Genomic DNA, 21,539 nt, shown 5'->3' on the forward strand with positions numbered 1-21,539 from the left:
AAGCTGCTCTGTCTTCAGTAGTGGTAGAGGCTTGGTACTACATAACCGCCTCCTATTCAAATTAATAGGAGGCAGTAACAAGCCCCAGCCACCTTAAGTAGACGGAGCACCTCCGCAAGTGAGCACTTCCGGCCGGTGGCCGCGGCTGCTAACACTGATAACAGCTGATTGGTGGGGGTGTCGGGTTTCAGATCCCGGCCGATCACACATTGATGACCTATCCTACAAATAGGCCATCAACGTAAAAACTCTGCCTCATGATGTGCCCACTTGGTAATGGTTGTCTGCTCCAACATTTGTCACCCTCTCTAGTACTCACTGTATTCTTCCTGCTCTTGGTAATTCTCATATATCTTCTAGCAAGCCAAGCCTGGAAATCTTGAAGTTTCCATTAATAATATGTCATGACTTGACCTCTAAATCTTAAGGGGTTGTCCAAAATAAGTGAATTTCATATTATATGTGTAACTTGTTATGGTTGATATTTTATACCTTGCTTTGATTATCGTTTAAATAATCTATATCTAATATATCTAGCTTTAATATCTGTGTTTTTTTATGCTCAGAATTAGGTCTGATTTTAACAATAAGACAAGATATAGGTTTTGCTGATTTTGAGAAACTGCTTAAGCCGTGTGATATGATAAGACTATCATATGATTTCATTTAGTCACATTAGATATAAACCTTTTCCTTAGATTTCGCAAGTTTTGTAAAATCTAAGCAGTAAGAAAGTGTGTTGACTGATAATAAACTGTTCTGAGGCTTAGAGCCGCCACATAGGCAGAAATTATTTCTAAATAAGTAATTTCTTCTTTTTATTCTGTCATATCTTCTTTTGGTAGTACATTAGAAAAGTGGTTAAATTATTAAATTAAATAGCCATTAGTTTGCTTAATTTAACCCCTTTAACTATAATATACACTGTTGTAAAAAATTTATTTTGCCATAGCATTAAACTTTACATTTGTTTGCTATTCTCTAGAATCTTCTTCTCTTACGTATTTGGTGGACACAACTGGATCCATGCAAGATGATCTAGTGCAGCTAAAGAAAGTGAATAACTGGCTTCTTGAGCGAGCTTCTAAACGGTTTCCTTGTGGTGTGCGGAAATATACAATGGTGGAGTACAATGATCCCGGTATGTAAACAAATTACGTATATTGCATATGGGTTTTTTATCTTTTGTTCTGATCATACACAAAGATACTTAATATTTTGAATCAAATGGTTGATCTACAGAAGTAGTCCAAAGTTTTTAAATGCTCCTTTTGGGCATCTCAGTCTTTGACTTTATTTTCCTTCACCCTAAACAAGGAATTCAAATATTATTTTCTCTTCTGATGCCATTGTAAGGAAATCGAAAACCTCTAAAGCTTAAATAAAATAACATCGCCATAGGTCAGATATTTGTAAAAACAGAAACAAAAAAATAGCAAGCAGAAACTACAAAGTGAATTGTGAGTTTCCGGAGGGAAGAGCTAAGAAGACACACCAGGTCATGTAACAGCTGTGCAGTTAAGAATTATAAAAGGCCCAGGAAGACAGAGAGGGGGAGGAGTTGACAGCTGGACTTTTACCAGGTAGTGATGGGCATTCTGGCTCTTTTTGGTGATCTGGATCACTTGGCTCCACTCACCAAAAAGATCCCTATTAAGATAAATTTAACAGACTAAATCCAGCCCACCTGTGGCCAAAACCCTGCCTACTTTCAGCCAACCAATTAAATCGATGGGTGGGCGGTGTTTGGCTCAGGCAGGTGGGGTTTTGGCTGCTTACCATCATCATTTTACGCACAGTGAGAGCCAATCAGAGAATTTTGTGGATCTCAATGGGGTGCTGGCTCCCGTCGTTCCCAGCAGGAAGTCGGCTCTTTGTCTCAAGTCATTCGTGAATTACCTATCTCAAGTCTCAGGACAGATATATGAATCATGGGAGCTGGCTTATAGCCACAAACATCAGGGTGAAAGAAACAAATGAAGTGAGGCCTCAGTCTGGAGTGAGGAAGACTAATGGAACAGAACCTGATCCGTACGAACACATCAAGAGTCAGATCCGTGCGCGCATAGCCAGAATCCTGTGAGCGGACGGACAGGACCCAGACGATCGTGAGCCTAGATAGAGGAATTAGGACAATTGAGTGAGCTGTGACCTGAGGCGTACAATATGGTACAGAGGGGACCAAGGCCATGCTTCTGGGCATGGAGGCGGTCAGCGTAACGCATTGCTGAAGTGACTTGTGAGACTTGTGGCCTACCGGAGCGTCATCATTGTCTTCCGATAGGGCCTGTGCTGTGCATATTATTGTAGACCTAGTGACTAAGTGACGACGGTAGACTCTGACACATTATAGACCGGGGTGTTAGATCGAGACATTAATACTTACAATAATTGTACATCTATTTACATAGCAGAGCTAAATTGTTAGAAGAATCTCTCTGTACTCAGAATTGATCTGTTCATATTATTAATACTTTACTGTTTACCAATCCTTTTGCTGATCCATTAACATTGTACCCTAGTTACCCAACCCTTTTCTGTGTTAAGCAAATAATCAATCTTGGTTCATGTTACCACTGTGCCTTTATCTTCTGCGCCGTTGCATCCATGCACCTGTTTACACCACGTCAGACTGTCTTCTAATGAATGGTATTAAAGTGTAATAACAAGAATGATTGTCAAAAAACACATTTTTCTTAATATATTTCTTCATTTTTCTGTTTTCAGATATTGGACCTGTTCGAGAAACTAATTCAAAGACAGAGTTTGCAGAATTCTTTGATAAGATCACTGCAGGTGGAGGGTTAACTGACTGCCCTGAACTGGCCATGGTGGGGCTGAAGCTGGCTTTAGAGTCTTCACCATCAAATTCCTTTATTTTAGTTTTGACTGACGCGTCTGCAAAAGATTATTATAATACGGCATTGTTAAACAGTATATACTCTCTGATATCAATAAAGCAATCCCAGGTGAGCTGCACTATGCAAAGATATCTAAAGTACATGTAGAAATGAAATACATATCTAATAAATTGCAGATTATGTAGCATCTGCCTGACACCAGCTCTTAATATCGTATTATAAATGCACCCATGTACACTATTTACAGAGATAAATAATTGCATTGGTACATGGCAATGGGATATATTGATATATAATACAGTACAAAAATTTTAGGAAGGAGAGAAAAAAATGCTGCAAAGTAAAAATGCATTTAATAATAAAAAAAAATGTTAATTACTTTTATCAATTAATGAACAAAAGTGAAATCTAAATCAAATAGTTATTTCATGTGATCACCCTTTTCCTTCAAAATTTCATCAAAGCATCAGTTCTTCTAGGTACACTTGCGAACAGCTTTTGAAGGAACTAAGCAGGGAGATTGTTCCCAACATCTTGGAGAATTAACCACTGATCTTCTGTGGATATAGGCTTGTGCAAATCCTTCTGTTTCCATGTAAACCCACACAGTGATTATTAGTATTATTATTTTTTTTTTTACATCTTATGTTTATTATACTTTGGGTTCTAGAGAGATACCAAAACTTAATAAGTAGCATTGAATTTGTGGAGAATAACTTCGCTGCAAATCAAATTTCTGATTAAAACCCAAGTAGTTTGTTGAATTTGAAATTTGCCAGATCTTCAGTGTAATGAGGAACAAGGAGTCCTGTAAGCGATGATATGGCTCCTACAGAGCCCTGACCTCAACGTCATTGAGCCTATGTGGTATTACATGAAGAGACAGAAGGATTTGCACAACCCTATACACAGCAGATCTGTGGTTAGTTCTCCTAGATGTTTGGATCAACCTTCTTTCAAAAACTGTGTGGAAGTGTACCTAAAAGTAGTGATGTTTTCTTGTGGTTTTGAAGACAAAGGGCAGTCACACAAAATATTTATTTAATTTAGATTTCTCTTGTGTTCACTCATTTTGCTAATTGATAAAAGTGAACTATTAACACTTCTATTTTTAAAATCATTCTTACTTTGCAGCCTTTTCCTCACCTGCCTAAAACTTTTACACAGTGCTATAGGCTAGTTGATGTACGAGACAAAAAGCTGTTTCCATCAGATAATTAAATACGCCAAATCCTACTCATTACTTGACTGCACTTTTGTCACCTTCATTCCCCACAGGTATTTTTCCTGATCACTGGTCTATGTAGTTCAGTAAAAGATCCAGGATTCCAGATTTACAGAAAGATTGCTTCAAAAAGCTTTGGACATGTGTTTCAAGTCTCTGTCTTAGATCTTGGTAAGGTAAGTACAGAGACTTTTTTAGTTCTTATGTAATTTTCCATATATTTGAAGAAGTTTCCAGGATTTTGAAAAACAGGGTTTGAATAAATAAATGATATAAAATTACTAAATAAACATTATTCACCTATTCAGTATCCATATAATACCCCCACAACTGAGATAGTGGTGACGTCATGTCCATCGTTCATGTGACCTCTGCAGCCAATCATTGGGCTCGGCGCTCATGTACCATACATAACACACACATACACCATGTCAGTCTGAGCTACAGATATAGGAGAGGTTGAATATCAACCTGTGTGATCCTGCTGTTCCCCATAGGATAAACACAGCCTGTATAATGAAAATATTTTTTTTTTCGATCACCTGTACTAAAAGTAAATTACAGGACTTCATCTATTCTCCAGAATTGAGCAATAAACATCTTATTTATGAGATTTTTGATAGGAAGAGAAAATAAAAATACATTGTCTCATCATAACATAGTGGATTTTCCTGTCTGACCCAATTGGTTGTTCTAGATAAATCTGAACATGGTCTACCCAGTGGCTTAGTAAATACTATACAAGTACCACCTTGGCTTCCTTGGCCTCTCCTGATCCATTCCCTACTGGTAGACGTCTGATGGCTATGATTAGGATGTGTGATTTGTGTAAGCTTTAGTGTATTTTTTATTTCAAGGTATTTGGCTACCTGGACCTCATGCTTTCCAGACCTGCGAATAGCTCAACGCCTATTTTCTCTAAAGATTATTCTTCTGGCTCCAATTCAGATTTTTTTGATGTGAAAGGAAACCATACAGATTTAGTTGTGAGCTTTGATGGACCAGTTACATCAATTTCACTTGTTAAGCCAAATGGTAAGTTCTATAACTGGGGTCATTTGGTGCGATTTCCTTCTGTTTCTAATTGTCTACCCAATGCCGATAACTGTCCATCCAGATAGGATATGGAAAATAAAAACATACAGAGAGGTGCCCTTGTGTGTACCTGATGGTCTGACTTTTTTGGGGGGAGGAGGGTCATGAGATCACTCACCTTTCGTGGTTGTGCATCTCTGCACAACCACAGTGTGGGCCCCCGGTGTATAGTCACACAACACACGATACTCCGGCGTTCAGGCTTAACCGGTCACGTGGGGGTGATGAACCGGTCACATGATGAAGGCGGTGACCCGTCGAAACACTTTGTGAGTGCCACATTTGTTGAATATAGAAGTAATACCCAAAGGATAATCTGTACCCGGATGCTGGATCCATGCGCCACACTAAAACCGCAAATTTACCTACTTCATCATCCAGATAGGATAGCTTTCTGTTTGGCAGATGGCTTTCTCTTCTGACCCCCCACCCCAATATTCATTAACTCTTGGCTTGAGAACACCCATGTGTTTTCAATGAGGAAAAAGACAAATTTGTCATTAGCCTATTTCCCCTAAAAACAAAAGGATTGGTTGTTGAATTTCCGACATCCCCATTCTTCTCTCCACCATCCATTGGAGAGTCAGGAGCCCACCCATGCACATCAGATGGTTGGCTAGATCCAACATATTCAGCCAACTGGATTGATAAGTACATTTATGTCTGACACCAATTACTGTTTCCCTTTACAAGGTGCCGTAATCAAACCTTCTGTAGGCACAAGTTCAATAGGGGCAACCATCCATATAGGAACTAAACCTGATGAAGGAACATGGCGTCTAAATGTAACAGGCTCAGATGAACATTCCATACGCATTCGAGTAATGAAAGGTACAGAAAAATGTGTTATCTATGGATTAGTATTTATTCATCCCCATGTTGCCATTTCATTATCTGTGCCATCGATTTTAAGTTCATATGCACATGAAAAAACAGCTGTGGATTTTATTTTGGATATGCTGCAGATTTTTCCATTTACTTCAACCAAATGATCAAATTCACAGTATATATTGGCATTGTTAGGGATTTTAGATCCGTAGAGGCGGTCAATTTACGGTATGTTGTGGGGTGTAGAGGAGTTTTCTCGAAATCTCACTCTCAATGCTGATACTATAATAGGCAGTATATTTTCTGCCTAGAATTTGTGGAGTGAAAATCCACAGCGTATACGACCCATGTGCACATACACACATAGTGTTCATTTTTAAAACTACTTGATTACTGAGGCAGCGAAGTAGAGAAGATTTTACGGAAACTGTAAAATAAGTAGAGATCCGGCACATTCAGTTCTGCTTCACAAACTTATCTGGTCATGCTTCTTCTTCAATGTGAAATATTCCTCTTATAAGTAATCCATGTATCTTAACCTAATTAGGTTTTATATATTTTTTTCTTCTCTTTTAGAAACAAATGTTTCAAGTAAGTTACCAATCCCTGGATTTCAGTAATACGGAGTGTGCAGTATGTGCGTGTACACAAGAATAACAATGGAAAAAGCTCTGTATTATGGGCCAACAAAACTTTTGAATAGAAGTTGTATGTTTGCCTATGAAGTGGTATTTAATGGACATAAAAATGAACTTTCATATTCAGTTCAGCTATAAAATGATTTCATATTATTTGATTGAATGTATCTATGACCATGTTACATGGGATACGTTTAATTTGTTTCTCTACTAGCATTCAATACAGTATGTTATAGGGCAGGGGGAGAGGACCAGAGTCGTATTTAATTTTGTGGAACAAGATGAAAGTAACTGGGAATCTAAAGACTGGAAACCAAATTCGTTCTGCAGAATGAGTCTAGGATCTGGGTGATCACATTAGAGAGGTAGTCCAGGACTATTTTATTTTGTCTTTTAATATGGGCCTAAAAACTAACAGGCAGGTAGTTGCTAACAGTGGCAACTACCTGCCTGTTGTACCCAGTGCCGGATCAGATCAGTCATGTACCGCTCCTACCGGCAACACAGCTGCTCCATGTCAACACTCTTCCTCTTCCAGGCTTCTCTGTTCATGGAGTGTGACTCTCGACACCATTCTGATTGACAGCTGGCTCCCTGCAGTTAGGCAGCGGGGACCCGCTGGCAATCAGGATGACGTCTGCAGTCAGTCTGCAGTCACGCTCCATTGATAGAGTAGAGCGAAAGGGATCTTAGCACCTAGACTCCCACTAATAAAAAATGACATGTTTAGTCAAAAAGTTCAGTTACTTTTTATATCAGAATATACTGAATGTTGTTGAAAATATTGAGGTCTACATATTAAAAGAAAAATTAAAAGTAGGGGCCATTTTATTTGCTGCATTTTTTGATCCACAGATTACAACCTTTCCATTTGGAAAAGATTTTCCTTCTTCAACCTTTTGGGATCTAGTATTGTCCTTGGTAAACAAAAATTCCATCAGGAATATAGTTTATAAATTTGGGCATGTAGACAAGGAACACTGTGCAAAACGGATAGAAAAATGTCCTATAGAGCCTTGAGTGGTAGTATATGATGGGGATTCTTTCCTTAGTGGTGTTTATTCAGTGCCCCACTTTTAACAAATCTCCCCATATGTTTCTTTAAAGAGGACCTGTCACATGCCATAAATATCTAATATTTTTTACATGTTATAAATGCTGCTGCTCTCCTAAATCCGGCGCTGTTTTTCATTTGTTTCTATTGCTCTCCATACCTGGAATATGGCCCCCTCTTCCCGAGATGTAAATCTAGTCTTTTTAGACAAGTGGGAAAAGTCCTCAACTCTTCTCTGTTGGAGTTTTCTTGAAGACCACACTCAGTTGGAAAAAAATACTAGATTTATATACAAGGAAGATGGGGGCATAGCTTAGCAATGGAGAGACACGGAAACAAAAGAATAACTGTGCCAGATTCAGGAGAACAGCGGCATATACCAAGGTAAACAACAAATTACATATTTATGATAAGTGATGGGTCTTTTAATAGTCACCTAGAGGTATCGTGATCTTAGAAACTTTGAACATGTTGGTAATTCTAGTAATAAGTGATATTTCTGTTGCAGGTACCTCTGACTGTTCTAAATGTCACCAAGACGCTATATGTGAAGAGTCCTCAGACCGGAAGCGCTGCTCATGTGAAGATGGTTTTCTCGGGGATGGATTTCATTGTTCTGATGTTGAGGAATGTGAAACTTCCTGGACTAATGCATGCCCTGAGATATGTGTGAACACATTGGGATCCTACTTATGTGGATGTCCCACTGGTTACAAAGAAACATTAGAAAAAAAGTGTGTTGATATTAATGAATGTTTAGACCCAAACTTAAGTGATTGTCACTCTCTTGCAACCTGCATCAACACTCAGGGCAATTTCTCCTGTTCATGTCCAGACGGCCATTACGGAGACGGCAGACATTGTGAACTGCTCAAATGTACTGATGTGTGTGGTCAAGATATGGATTGTACAAAGCACGGAGAATCAATCAAATGCTATGACCCATGCATGGTGCATACTACTCTGAATGAGCCTTGGAGAAGCACAGACAATCCAGAAGACAAGTATTGCGACAATGATAAAAGCGGGTGGTACAGATTTATAGGTGTAGGTGGAATTCGTATACCAGAAATGTGTGTACCAGGGCAAAACTGCAGCACAGGGACCCCAATATGAATAAATGGATCACATCCCTCACCAGGAGAAGGCATCATTAGCCTGACAGCCTGCGCTCAGTACAATGAAGATTGCTGTCACTGGTCAACTGTTGTCCAGGTCAAGACTTGCCCAGTTGGATACCATGTGTACAAATTAAGTAAAACACCCAAGTGTCTATTTGCATACTGCACAGGTACTGTATACCGATTGGGAATTTTTTATCATTGAAAACCAAATATTTGATTTCTCTACTTCTTTATTATTTACTTAGACCCAAATTCCCTGAATGAGCCATGCCCATGTTCCAAGAATGAGGAACGCCGACTGGTAAATGGAGCCTATGGCTGCTACTGCAAAGATGAAGTTGAAGATATTGGTATGTGAAAATAAAGAACGTTGAATTATATACCGTACATTCCATCCTAACTATAGATCTCCTTAAGAATATAATGTAAAATAAATCTCCTTATTGAACAACAGCCTTATTAAAAAGCAATTTTCAAAAGTGGTGCATTTCGAGAAGGTCCAGATATTCCAGGAGAACAAATTGACTTCTTAAATTGTTTCTCCTAATAAATCATGTTTTGATCTATAGATAAAGAGATGTGGCATTGCTTTAAGTTATTTTTTTGGTCAGGTTATTTTTTTGTTATCATAGTGTTAGTCCAGCCCTGAGATAAATAGTTGAATCAACTGAAACAGACTGGTTTCTATGGATACAAGACTTAGGAGCCACATTAAGACAGGGTTGTCAGGTATTACATCCCGACTATTTGCCAGGAATGTAATTGTTAATAGGTTGACAGCAGAGAATGGGTAATATTAATGTCACACTTAACGTCCCATACACATTATATTAAAGTTGGCCTAGCACACTTATATAAGAGGCACTGCACTGGCCAACCCTGTAATGTGTATAGGGTAGTACAAAGGCTCTGGAAAAGCACTATGGCTCCTCATCCCCAGAAAGAAAACCAGCGAATTCTGTACTCCCAAATAGTGTTGAGCCACCCCCGTAGTGTTCGAGTTCGGTTCGGTTCGTCGAACACCCGTGTGTTCGCCGAACTGTTCGTCGAACACCTTCGAACACCGTTAAAACCAATGGCAGGCAAACAAAAACACATAGAAACACATAGAAAACACCTTCAAAGGTGTCCAAAAGCTGACAAACTGCTCAGAAGACATAACTAACACATGGAAAAGTGACAAGTACATATAGTCATGCGAAAATAAAAGAGGTGGAGGAGTAAAAGGAGGGGGAGACACAGATATAGGCATGTCATGCCCTTCTAAAATCCAAAAAGTGAGAAGCCGACACGGCCAGTCCGCTCCTGCCCGTGCCACCTCCGTGTCGCCGGGTTTGTGCCAGAGCCGCGGTGAACCCTGATGGCCAGCCCCCCTCTCCCAATACTGGTGCCTGTCCGCTGGTGGGTCGAGCGAGCCCCCCTGTGGTGGAGGCAGCTCTAAGCTTTTTAATTTAAATTGTCTCTCTAATTTGAATGAATACACTTTAAATCCATTTACAAGGATCTATTGGAGGGCAAGTCTCATGCCAGCAGCCGCGTAATTCCAGCTCCAGTAGCGTCCACTAAAGCTGCTGCAGTTAAAAAGCTTTTATAAGGATCGAGCTCGGCTGTCCACCGCAAGGCATCCTACTGCCAGTCCCAGCCCCTATGCCTTGGGGTGCCTCCTGATGCTCTTCACTGAGTATCCCGTGGTCCCGAAGCATTTCCTTTGAAAAAATAAAGTGTCCAAACTACAGGTGGTGTAGCTTGCTTAACAGCCGGGATAATCCGCTGACTAGCAGACCCTGCTACTAGGCACAAAGTATTTCCTGGGCTAGATGCAGTTAAAAATTTGTAATTAGATACTCTCTAAAGCATTCCATAGAGTCTCCTGGCACGCCATATATGATTCTCTTAAAAAGCTTGGGGTAGGGGTCTAGGGGACCCTTTTATAGCCAAAATCACGGCCCTGTATCGCAATACGCCACCTAGACTGAAGATAAATGGAACTGTAGCACCCTGAGGGCTCGGTTGCTACAGAGGTATTGCACCTCACCCAGAGGTGTGATATCTCACTCTCAGGTAAGGATGTAGTGTGGATCAGGACCCGACACCTGCATGCATTACACCACATTGCCGTGGGGCAGGGCGACCAATATGCCCCTGAGATGGGCACGACAGTCCCTGTCCCTGGCTGGAGTGGGGGGAGGGAACACTGAGGAAGGGGAACCCTGTAGTGCAGGAGCAGGGAGGAAGCAGTTCCTGGGTGCATTGAGAAGGGAGTATAAAAGGTGGGCACCATCTTAGTTCAGTGCAGAGAAGTCTGAGCAGAAGTGGCAGGGAGCAGGGGCTCTGCATGAGCTCTGCTCCGGAGGCGGGCCTAGTAACAGAGGCCCAGGCCTGGAAGAGGGAGAAGGAAGGAAGAGGAGCGGAGAAGGCTCCAGGAACGAGGAACGAAGGGATCTCAGGGGTGCGGACGGGCGAGTCGCCACCGCACGCCAGAATCCACCTGCGTGGAGGGGTCAGGCCAAAGGGGGAGACCGGTCCCCGAAACTAGTGGAGGCAGGAAACGACCCTCAGCTAGAAACAGGAGGCTGTGACATTTTATGTGGCGCAGCCCCTCGCTACACCCGCTAGGAAGGCACCACATAGGGTCAGGGAAACTGGCGCCAAGTTTACCAAGAGGAGGCCCGAGGCAGCCGGACAGAAGGGTTGGTAAGAAAGGCCAGACAAAGGACACACAAAGGGGGTCCTGTGAAGCGCTCCAAAGTTATCTGGGAGTTGTCTGAGCCCCTCACCTGGTGAGCACAGTACGACGTGGGCAGCCGTTACCTGCAGACGTGGTCTGGATAATAAGAACTGTGAGTAAAGGCCCTGGACTGCATCACTGACTCCGTGTCATTACTGCTGCTGCCCTGCACCATCACCCCCATCCTCCGCATACACTGCCCTGTGGCTATACTCCTCCCGTGGGGAGTTATGCTACGCTCTGCTGCACCCACAACACCAGCCTCAGCGGTCTGCCCTGGAGCGGCGGTTCACTCTGACCGCAATACGGGTGGCGTAGTCGGACATTTAAACATCAAAACCACATAAATAGTTCCGCCACTGGTTTGACCGCCCTGAGCCACGGAACCGGGTTGCCGCCACGGAGACTACAACCACCAGCATCCACCAAAAAGGGTCCGGCTCCGGGTGTCCCAAGGCCCAGGGGGCGCGTCAGAACATTTTCATCACCTTTCACAATCACCAATGGGACAAGGCAGGGATGTTCTCTGTCCCCTCTCTTATACATCCTAGTGACGGAGCACCTGCTCTCATCAATTCGCCATAACCCCAATATTAGGTGGATTGAGGTGGGAGGCACCGAGTACAAGTGCTCTCTATTTGCTGATGATGTCCTAGTATATATCACTCAATCACATATATCCATCCATGCTGTTATGGCTGAAATAGATCACTTTGTTACATGGTCAAATTTTAAAATCAATGCAGCGAAGTCTGAGGCCCTCGATGTCTCCCTCCCCAAATCCATATAGGATTCCATCCAGTCCAACTTTCCCTTTGCCTGGCCCTCACAGGGTATCAAATACTTAGGAATTCCTATTCATAGAGACCTCTCCCATCTATGTTATCTTAATTTTGGGCCCTTTATTGAACAACTCCATACAGACCACGGTTGGCAAGTTAGAACTGTAAGATTCACTACGTGAACCACTGGTGTTTTGTGGAAAAGCACATGTACACTGTGTTCCAAATTATTATGCAAAAAGTGTTTAGGAGTGATAAGGGAAGAATTTGTTTGTTTGTCAGTTAAACTCATTGAAGGTGATGTGTGTCAGGGCTCTTTATATCACTGTAAGCAATTGCAGACACCAGTGCTAATTAGTTTGGCAGGTGTGTCCAATGAAAGGCAAGACTACTTAAGAAGGCCCTCTCACATTATTAAGCAGCCTACATTTTCTGCCAAAATGGGAAAGAAAAAGGATGTGTCGGCTGCTGAGAAGCAACAAATTGTGGAGTGTTTAGGTCAAGGCATGACTACAATCAACATTGTGCGATGATCAGGATGAAGTGTCTTGGCAATCAAGAAGTATGTAGCTGATTCACAGTACACACGTGTGCGTGCTGATAAGGGCAAATTGAGGACTCTTTCCTACAGGCAATTACTTCAGGTTAAAAGAGCAGCGGCAAAAAAGCCTTGTCATAGCAGCAGACAAGTTTTTGAAGCTGCTTGTGCCTCCAACGTCCCCCGAACAACAAGATGCAGGGTCCTTCAGAGGTTTGCAGCTGTGCATACGCCATCCTGTCGACCTCCTCTATCCACTTCACACAAGCAGAAACGGCTCCAGTGGGCCAAACATTACATAAAGACTGATTTCAAAACTGTTTTGTTCACGGATGAGTGCCGTGCAGCGCTCGATGGTCCAGATGGATGGAGTGGAGGATGGCTGGTTGATGGACACCCCACGCAAACACGGCTACAGCGCCAACAAGGAGGAGGTGGAGTAATGTTTTGGGCTGGAATCATGGGGAGAGAGATTGTCGGCCCCTTTAGGATCCCTGAAGGCGCTAAAGATGAACTTCATAATGTATGTGGATTTTCTCAAACAGCACTTCCTGCCATGGTTCAAGAAGAAGAACCGTGTATTTCACAGCAAGATCATTTTTCTGCATGATAATGCACCATCTCATGCTGCACATAAAACATCTGCATCTCTGGCTGATATGGGCATAAAAGGGGACAAACTTATGGTGTGACCCCCATGCTCCCCTGACCTCTACCCCATTCAGAACCTTTGGAGCATCATTAAAAGGAGTGTCTATGATGGCGGGAGGCAGTTCACATCTAAGCAACAGCTCTGGGAGGGTATTCTGTCCTCATGCAAAACAATTGAAGCAGAAACCATCCAAAACCTGACAAATTCAATGGACGAGAGAGTTCAGAAGCTCCTTTCGAACAAGGGGTCCTATGTGAAAATGTAACATCACCTAGAATAAAGTTTTGAGTTGAAAACTGTTTGATTTCAGTTTCTAACAACCTGCTAATGCTTATAATTTCAAAAATGACCATTTTTTTGGTCTTTATTAAAATGAAAAGGTTGATCGAAAAGTTTGGGGGATCTAAGAGTGTGGCAACCCAGTAGTCATGATTACTTCGAATTCTGACAATATGAGGGTCATGCTGCAGGTAGTGCAGCAAGAAGGCACTTATGTGTCTTGCGCATCTCGGAGCCCCAAAATTATTTTCCGGGCTAGATGCAGCTAAAAATTATTTTTAATTTTAAATCTGGTGGAGCTTATTATAGATGGCCTAATAGGATCAGTGCTGCACACTGCTACAAAGCCCAAATTATTTTCCAGTCAAGATACAGATAAACATGATTAGTAATTTGAAAGCTTAAAACGGTTGGTAGGGTGATTTTAAACAATCATCAAGCTTTTACTCTCCCCAGGATGACACAGGGGTAGAAAAGTCGTTTCGGATCCATGATTTGTTCATCTTTATGAACGTGAGTCTGTCTACATTATCAGTGGAGAGCCGCGTGCGCTTATCTGTCAGCACACCACCAGCAGCGCTGAACACACGTTCAGACAGAACGCTGGCTGCGGGGCATGACAAGATCTCCAAGGCGTAAGTGGCTAGCTCCGGCCATTTATCCAGATTGGAAGCCCAAAAAGAGCAAGGGTCCAGTGACACAGTCGTGGCTTCAATGTTTACTTGGAGATACTCCTGTACCATCGTCTCTAGGCGTTGACTATGTGTCAGACTTCTTGTCTCCTGTGGCCTTGCAAACGATGGGCTAAAAAAGTGGTGAAATGATTCCGCAAAATTGATGTTACCACCAGATACTGTGGTTCTGTTACGGTTTGAGTGCTGAACACTTGACGGTCCCACGGTTGGCAAGTTGGAACTGTGAGATTCACTACGTGCACCACTGGTATTTTGTGGAAAAGCACATGTAAGATTCTGCAACAGTCTCTGCTGATACTCCTGCATGCGTGCATCCCTTTCTATAGCAGGAATAATTTCTGCAAATTTACTTTTGTACCGGGGATCTAACAGTGTGGCAACCCAGTAGTCAGGATTATTTCTAATTCTCACAATTCGAGGGTCATGTTGCAGGTAGTGCAGCAAGAAGGCACTCGTGTGTTGCGCATCCAGGAGCACCAAGTCCCTGTTGTGTTGGTGGCGAGGTAACAATCATGCTTCCTTCCTCTGTCCTCTCCCCCCAACCTCGCACAACAGAAATGTGATCAAGGTCTCCCTCATCTGATGAGTCTTCCATCAGTTCGTCCTCCACTTCTTCCTGGGCTCCTGCACCTTCCTCACTAGTTTGGCTGCTACCATGCGCCCTGGTAAAACCATCTCCCCCACCCTCACATGCCTGCCGCCTTGGTGCTGCCGACCGTCTGGACCTTGCAGATGTTAGCCCTTCCGCATACAACTCCTCCTCCTCTACTTCCTCCACCTCCTCTTGTGCCACCACCTGACTCCGAATTCTGTTTAACATGTGCTCCAGCATGTAAATCACCGGAATAGTCATGCTGATAATGGCATCGTCAGCACTAAACATCTTCGTCGCCATTTCAAAACTGTGCAGAAGGGTGCATAGGTCCCTGATCTGAGACCACTCCTCCAGCGTGATTTGCCCCACCTCTGAATCTCGTTGGCCCAGGCTATACGTCAGAACGTATTGCACCAGGGCTTGTCGGTGCTGCCACAGTCGCTGCAACATGTGCAGAGTTGAATTCCACCGGGTAGGCACATCGCATTTTAGCCGGTGAAGTGGCAGGCCCAACGACTTCTGTAGAGATGTAAGTCGCTGAGCTGCGGGATGCGAACGGCGGAAGTGAGCACACAGCGACCGTGCCCTCTGCAGAAGGCCATCTAGTCTGGGATAGTGGGCTAAAAATTGCTGGACAACCAGGTTCAACACGTGAGCCATACAAGGCACGTGTGTGACATTGCCCCGGCGAAGGGCCGCACCCAGGTTTGCAGCATTGTCGCACACGGCCTTCCCTGGTTTCAGGTCCAGTGGAGACAACCATTCATGAAATTGGTTCTCCAGAGCTGACCACAACTCCTCAGCTGTGTGACTCACATTTCCCAGACATTTCAATGTAAAAACCGCCTGATGACGTTGAGCCCTACTGCCAGCATAGTAAGGAGGTGTGCAGGATCCCCTCTGCGCAGTTAGAAAGCTTGTGGCATGACCAGACAGGCTTTGGGTGCAGGTGGAAGACCGAGAGGAGGTTGAGGAGGCAGAAGCAGTGGAGGAACTTTGACATAAAGAGGATTGACGCACAACTCGTGGGGACGGCAAGACTTGGACAGCAGCCCCTTGTCCTGCTGTCACCATAGTTACCCAGTGCCCAGTCAGCGACATGTAACGCCCCTGTCCATGCCTACTCATCCAAGTGTCTGTGGTGAAATGCACCCTGTCACACACAGAGTTTCTCAAAGAAGCGGTGATGTTGTGTGCGACATGCTGGTGGAGCGCAGGCACACCTTTCTTTGAGAAGTAGTGCCGACTGGGCATCTGGTACTGGGGCACTGCGATGGACATAAGGTCTCGAAAATCCTCTGTGTCCACCAGGCGGAAAGGCAGCATTTCTGTAGCCAAGAGCTTGCAGATGGTGAAATTCAACCTCTTAGCTTTCTCATGGCTAGGAGGAAATGGTCTTTTACTTGTCCACATCTGAGGGACCGAGGGCTGGCTATTGTGCTTAGACGGGGTTGATAAGGGTGTCCCCGGCAAACTGCCGGTCTGTGAGGAAGATGCAGGCGGACATGTTAGGTTGCCTTGATCCAAAGGTGGTGCTATCGATGTCGGACAGCGCTCAACACCAGCTGCTGTTACCACCTCCAAAGAAAATGATGACCTGCCAATCACGCTGGCTGTTGCGGGTAAAGAGGTGGCAGGTCTGCGCCCCAAAACAGGTGTGACTGCTGTCCCCCCAGTCACAGAGGATGAAGAGGCCGCGGATGCACAAGATATGGCAGACGGTGGTTGGCCCGGCCGGCTAGGCCGCATTGTAGCACACTGAGCTTCCCACTGCAACTTATGCTTCATGTCCATGTGCCGGTTCATGCATGAAGTACTCAAACTATGTATTTTTTGGCCTCTACTTAGCTTTTGCTGACAAATGTTACAGATAACACGAGTTGGGTCATCTTTATCTATCTGAAAAAATGCCCAGGCTATGCAAGGCTTAGCACCCATGCGACCTGAAGAGCCACCACGACTTGTGGTGAGAGGCAGAGTTGTGTTTGAGGATGCAGTTGTTGACGTGCTTCCAGTACTACGTCTCTGTCCAGGAAGGCGCAACCTGACCTCGTCGTCACTAGCATCTTCCTCCACCTCCTCTGCTGACCTCATCTCTTGGCTGACTGTGGGTTGACAGTAAGTGGGATCTCCAACCTCATCATCATCACCCTGTGTGTTATCACACCCGTCGTCCTCAGAGCCAACCTGTTCCTGCCCTGTCAAAAAACTAAAGTTGTCGCTCCAATCAGGTATTTGAGTCTTATCATCGTCTTCCTCATTGTCTCCACCAACAGGGGTTACAGTTTGGGAATGAGGGTCTACATTATGGTCAGAACCTTCTGCGTCTGGTCCTGGATCCGACTCATAAAGATTCTGGGCATCAGTGCAGATCATTTCCTCGTCTGGATTCACAGAAGCGCTGGAGTCGACCTCTGATTCCCAGGCTATAGTATGAGTAAATGACGCGCCCCTGGGCCTGTGTCGTGCTGCGTTGCGCACGCGGGAGCTTACCCGGAGCCGGATCTCTTGAGGGTTGTAGTCTCGTGGCGGTGACCCGGTCCGTGCCCAGGGAGTCAAACTGAGCGGCGATGTAACAGCGGTAGATGTAGGACGACTACGCCACCCGTTGAATGCAGCTATGGAGCTGCCGCTGCAGGACAGTCCGCTGAGGCCGGTGGATGGATGGTGCAGCGTAGATGGTATAACCCCCAACGGGAGGGGTATGGCCTCAGGGCAGCAGATGTGGATGATGGGGGTAGCAGGAACCACTCAGAGACGGTGCGGTGTAATTCAGGGTCTTTACTGGTAACAACGATAGACCCTCCCGGAGTGCTTGCTAGTGAACGGGGCCTGGTCAGTCCTTGAGCAGATGGGATCTCCCCTGGCCAGGCGGAGTTGTACACCTCCCAAACTGACTGTACTCTTCTGGCTACCTTGCTAGAAGCGGATATAAGTAGCCCACGTCCCTGAGTGTACCGTGTGGTGCTCACCCGTATGGCCGGTGACTCGGGGCCTTCTAGTGGCTTCCGCTCCACGACGGCGGTGCTGGTCCCACGCGTGTGACCGTGCCTTCGGGTTTCTTGGCCAGAGGACCTGAAATCCCCTGCCGGGCGGTTTCTGCTGCTGGGTCTGGGTTAATCCCCACAGCCTCGGACTCCGGGTCCGGTGAGAAAGCTTCTCAGTCAGGGCGAGCTCTGCAGCTGCCAGCCCCTGACTCGTAGTAGTATTGCTTCTGCTGTTTCTTGTCTCTACTCTCCCTTGACTGCTAACCCTGCTTCAGCCCCGGGTTTATATAGGGGAAGTTCTTCCCCTCCCAAGACTGGGCAGGAGGTGTGGCATGAACAGGATCCCTGACCAAAGGACCTCCCACCTGCTCTCAGACATAACATTACATTACTGTGGAAACCAGACCCCTGGGGTGCCACATTCCCCCCTAGTAAAATTTAGTACTCCGGGACTAAACACATTTTAGAAAAACATAACAAGATATAACAATAACAATACAATAAGAAACACATAAAGGTGGTCACGGCATGTCCGTAACCGGGTGCAGTCTTTGAAGAAAGCAAGGTGTCCATTTCACCAAAACAGGGAGACGTAACCAGGTAGGGGTCTGTCCTACCCCGAGTCCTTAACAGTCTCTAGTCCATCCTGGGTTACGCTCCAACTATGTACAAGGATTCCCGGTAAATCCACCAAGGATTCCTAAAAATAACTGGAAACACAAAATTATACACAAGCAACAATACACAGATAAACATAAATAAAACAATTTATACACTTCAAATCCTCCAGCGTGCGGGTAACTGGCCTCTAGTGGCCCTAGTGGACCTACGGAGCTGACTGTCTGGCCCTGAACTACAGGGTGTAGGAGCTGTCAAGGGTAAACTGGGCAGCTGTCTACCGGCTCTTTGTCTCACTAGGGGTACGGCAGGCTCACTATAAGCAGAGGGTTGATCCTCCTGTTCTGCTTGTGTGGAGTCTTCTGCCTCCTGGACCGGCTGTTCTTCCAGCTCTACCTGTTGCTCCGTAGGTGCTTGGGATGCTGGTTGGAGGAAGGTGAGTACGGGTACCACAACTGCACCATTGACTTGAGTCCAAGACCGAGGGAAGTCCCCGAGCACAGTACTAACCATATCTTCCCTTTCCTCTACGGGTCGATAGTCTTCTTGTTCCTCTTCAGGGTTCCTCAGTTGTTCGGGACACTTCTTCAGGTGGTCCCGGGATACAATGGCTGTGGTTTCCCCTCCGTCTTTACTGATGGTACAAACCTTCGGGTTCTCGTGGCTTGAGGGCAGTACGGTGTACGGGTCCTTCTCCCACTGGTCGTCCAACTTGTGGAGCCGTCTCTTCCTCTTCAAGACCTGCTCTCCGGGTACCAGGGGAACAGCGGGAGCATACTGGTTGTAAGTTTTCTCTTGTCTTTCCCTAGCCTGACAGAGACTTCGCTCCACGCTCTCCTGTACTCTCCGGTACTGCTGCTGCCTCTCTGTGTCCCAGTCTGTTTCTGGTGAAGTGTCCTCGGGTGTCAGGACTCCCATTTCCAGGTCAACAGGTAACTTACCAGGTCTTGCCCTCATTAGGTAAGCCGGGGTACAGTTGGTGGAACCTACCCGGATGTGGTTGTATAGGTCCACCAGATCGGGCAACTTCTCAGGCCACAGACTGCGTTCTTCCAGGGGCAACGTTTTTAGAAGATCCATTACCACCTGGTTCATTTTCTCACAAAGTCCATTAGTTTGCGGATGGTAGGGTGTCGTCCTTATCTTCCGGCAGCCATACAGATTGCAGAATTCCTGGAAGACCTCCGCTTCAAAGGCAGGTCCCTGGTCCGTCAGCACTTGGTCCGGGTACCCGTGTGGACGGCAAAAGTGCTGCTGGAAGGCTCTAGCTGCTGTTTGAGCCGTTAAGTCCTTGACGGGGACGACAACCAGAAACCGGGAGTAATGATCCACGATGGTTAACGCGTAGACGTAGCCACTTCTGCTTGGGGGTCAGTTTTACATGATCCAAGGCTACCAGTTCCAACGGTTGCCGGGTGACGATGGACTGCAGGGGAGTCTTCTGGCTGGCACGGTCCTTCCTTCTCAGGTTGCACGGGCCACAGTCTCTGCACCACTTCTCGATGGTTCCCCTCATGCCTACCCAGTGGAACCGCTCGCGCAGCAGGAACTCTAGCTTCTTCCACCCGAAGTGTCCAGCTCCGTCGTGGTATGCCTCCATCACCATGGCTGCGTCTCTTCGTGGCACCACTACTTGCCAGAGTAATTCATGCGTCCGGGAGTTAACCATTCTGCGGCACAACTTCCCTTTGTAAAGGAACAGTCGACTCTTCTCTGCCCATAGTTGTTTGGCTTCCTCCGGAGCGTCTGGTTCAAGGCGAGCCTCCGGCCGAGTCAGCATCTCCTTCACCAGTCGGACGGCGGGGTCGCTGTCTTGCGTTTCCGCCCAGTTGTAGTGGGGTAAGGGGTTCAACGTAGCAGCCTGCTTACTCCTTACCCGGTGGGAATACTGGATAGTCCCATGACGGTGGAACGCAGGGAGTTCAACTTCTTCCAGTCCCTCCGGATCTTCTCCTCCGTCCGGCAGGTTGGGCATCCTGGACAGGGCGTCCGCGTTGGTATTGGAGCGTCCTGCCCGGTATTTGATTGTGAACTCGTAGTTGGACAGACGGGCCATCCACCTCTGCTCCAGGGCACCGAGTCTTGCCGTATCCAGGTGTGTCAACGGGTTGTTATCCGTGTACACGGTGAACCGGGAAGAAGCAAGGTAATGCTTAAAGCGCTCGGTGACTGCCCATACTACGGCCAGGAACTCTAGCTTAAATGAGCTGTAATTCTCGGGGTTCCTTTCGGTGGGTCGCAGTTTTCGGCTGGCGTAGGCGATTACTCGTTCCTTCCCCTGCTGGATCTGGGACAGTACGGCTCCTAGCCCGATGTTACTGGCGTCGGTGTAGAGGATAAAGGGCTGGCTATAATCCGGGTACGCCAGGATTTCGTCCCCCGTGAGGGCCATCTTCAGCTGGCGGAAGGACTCTTCTTCCAGCTCCTCCCATTTGAAGGGCGGCTTCTGGTTCTTGGCCTTCCGGGACTGGCCTATCAGGAGGTCCTGCATAGGTGCTGCCTTTTTGGTGAAACCGGGAATAAACCTTCGGTAGTAGCCTACCAACCCGAGGAACTGCCGCACTTCTTTTACGCTGGAGGGGCTTGGCCATTCCGTAATTGCGGTGATCTTATCAGGGTCGGGAGCCACTCCGTCAGCGCTCACCACGTGTCCCAGGTACTGCACCTTTGGTTTCAGGAGGTGACACTTGGAGGGTTTCACCTTTAGGCTGTAACTTGCCAGAGCTTCGAACACTTCCGCCAGGTGTTTCAGGTGGTCCTCATACGTCTTGGAATATACGATGACATCGTCCAGGTACAACAGGACCGTTTCGAAGTTTCTGTGGCCCAGACAACACTCC

At 45.7% G+C, this 21,539-nt stretch overlaps 1 pseudogene; it reads left to right on the forward strand.

Moving 5' to 3' along the window:
• The first annotated feature begins 984 nt into the window (after positions 1–984).
• The window catches only part of LOC141161335 (uromodulin-like), a 35,366-nt pseudogene continuing 14,811 nt past the window's right edge, over positions 985–21,539 (forward strand).

The sequence above is a fragment of the Phyllobates terribilis genome, unplaced genomic scaffold (genome assembly GCF_046119375.1).
Source record: "Phyllobates terribilis strain yellow unplaced genomic scaffold, ASM4611937v1 Scaffold_9__5_contigs__length_417890890, whole genome shotgun sequence".
Taxonomy (NCBI): domain Eukaryota; kingdom Metazoa; phylum Chordata; class Amphibia; order Anura; family Dendrobatidae; genus Phyllobates; species Phyllobates terribilis.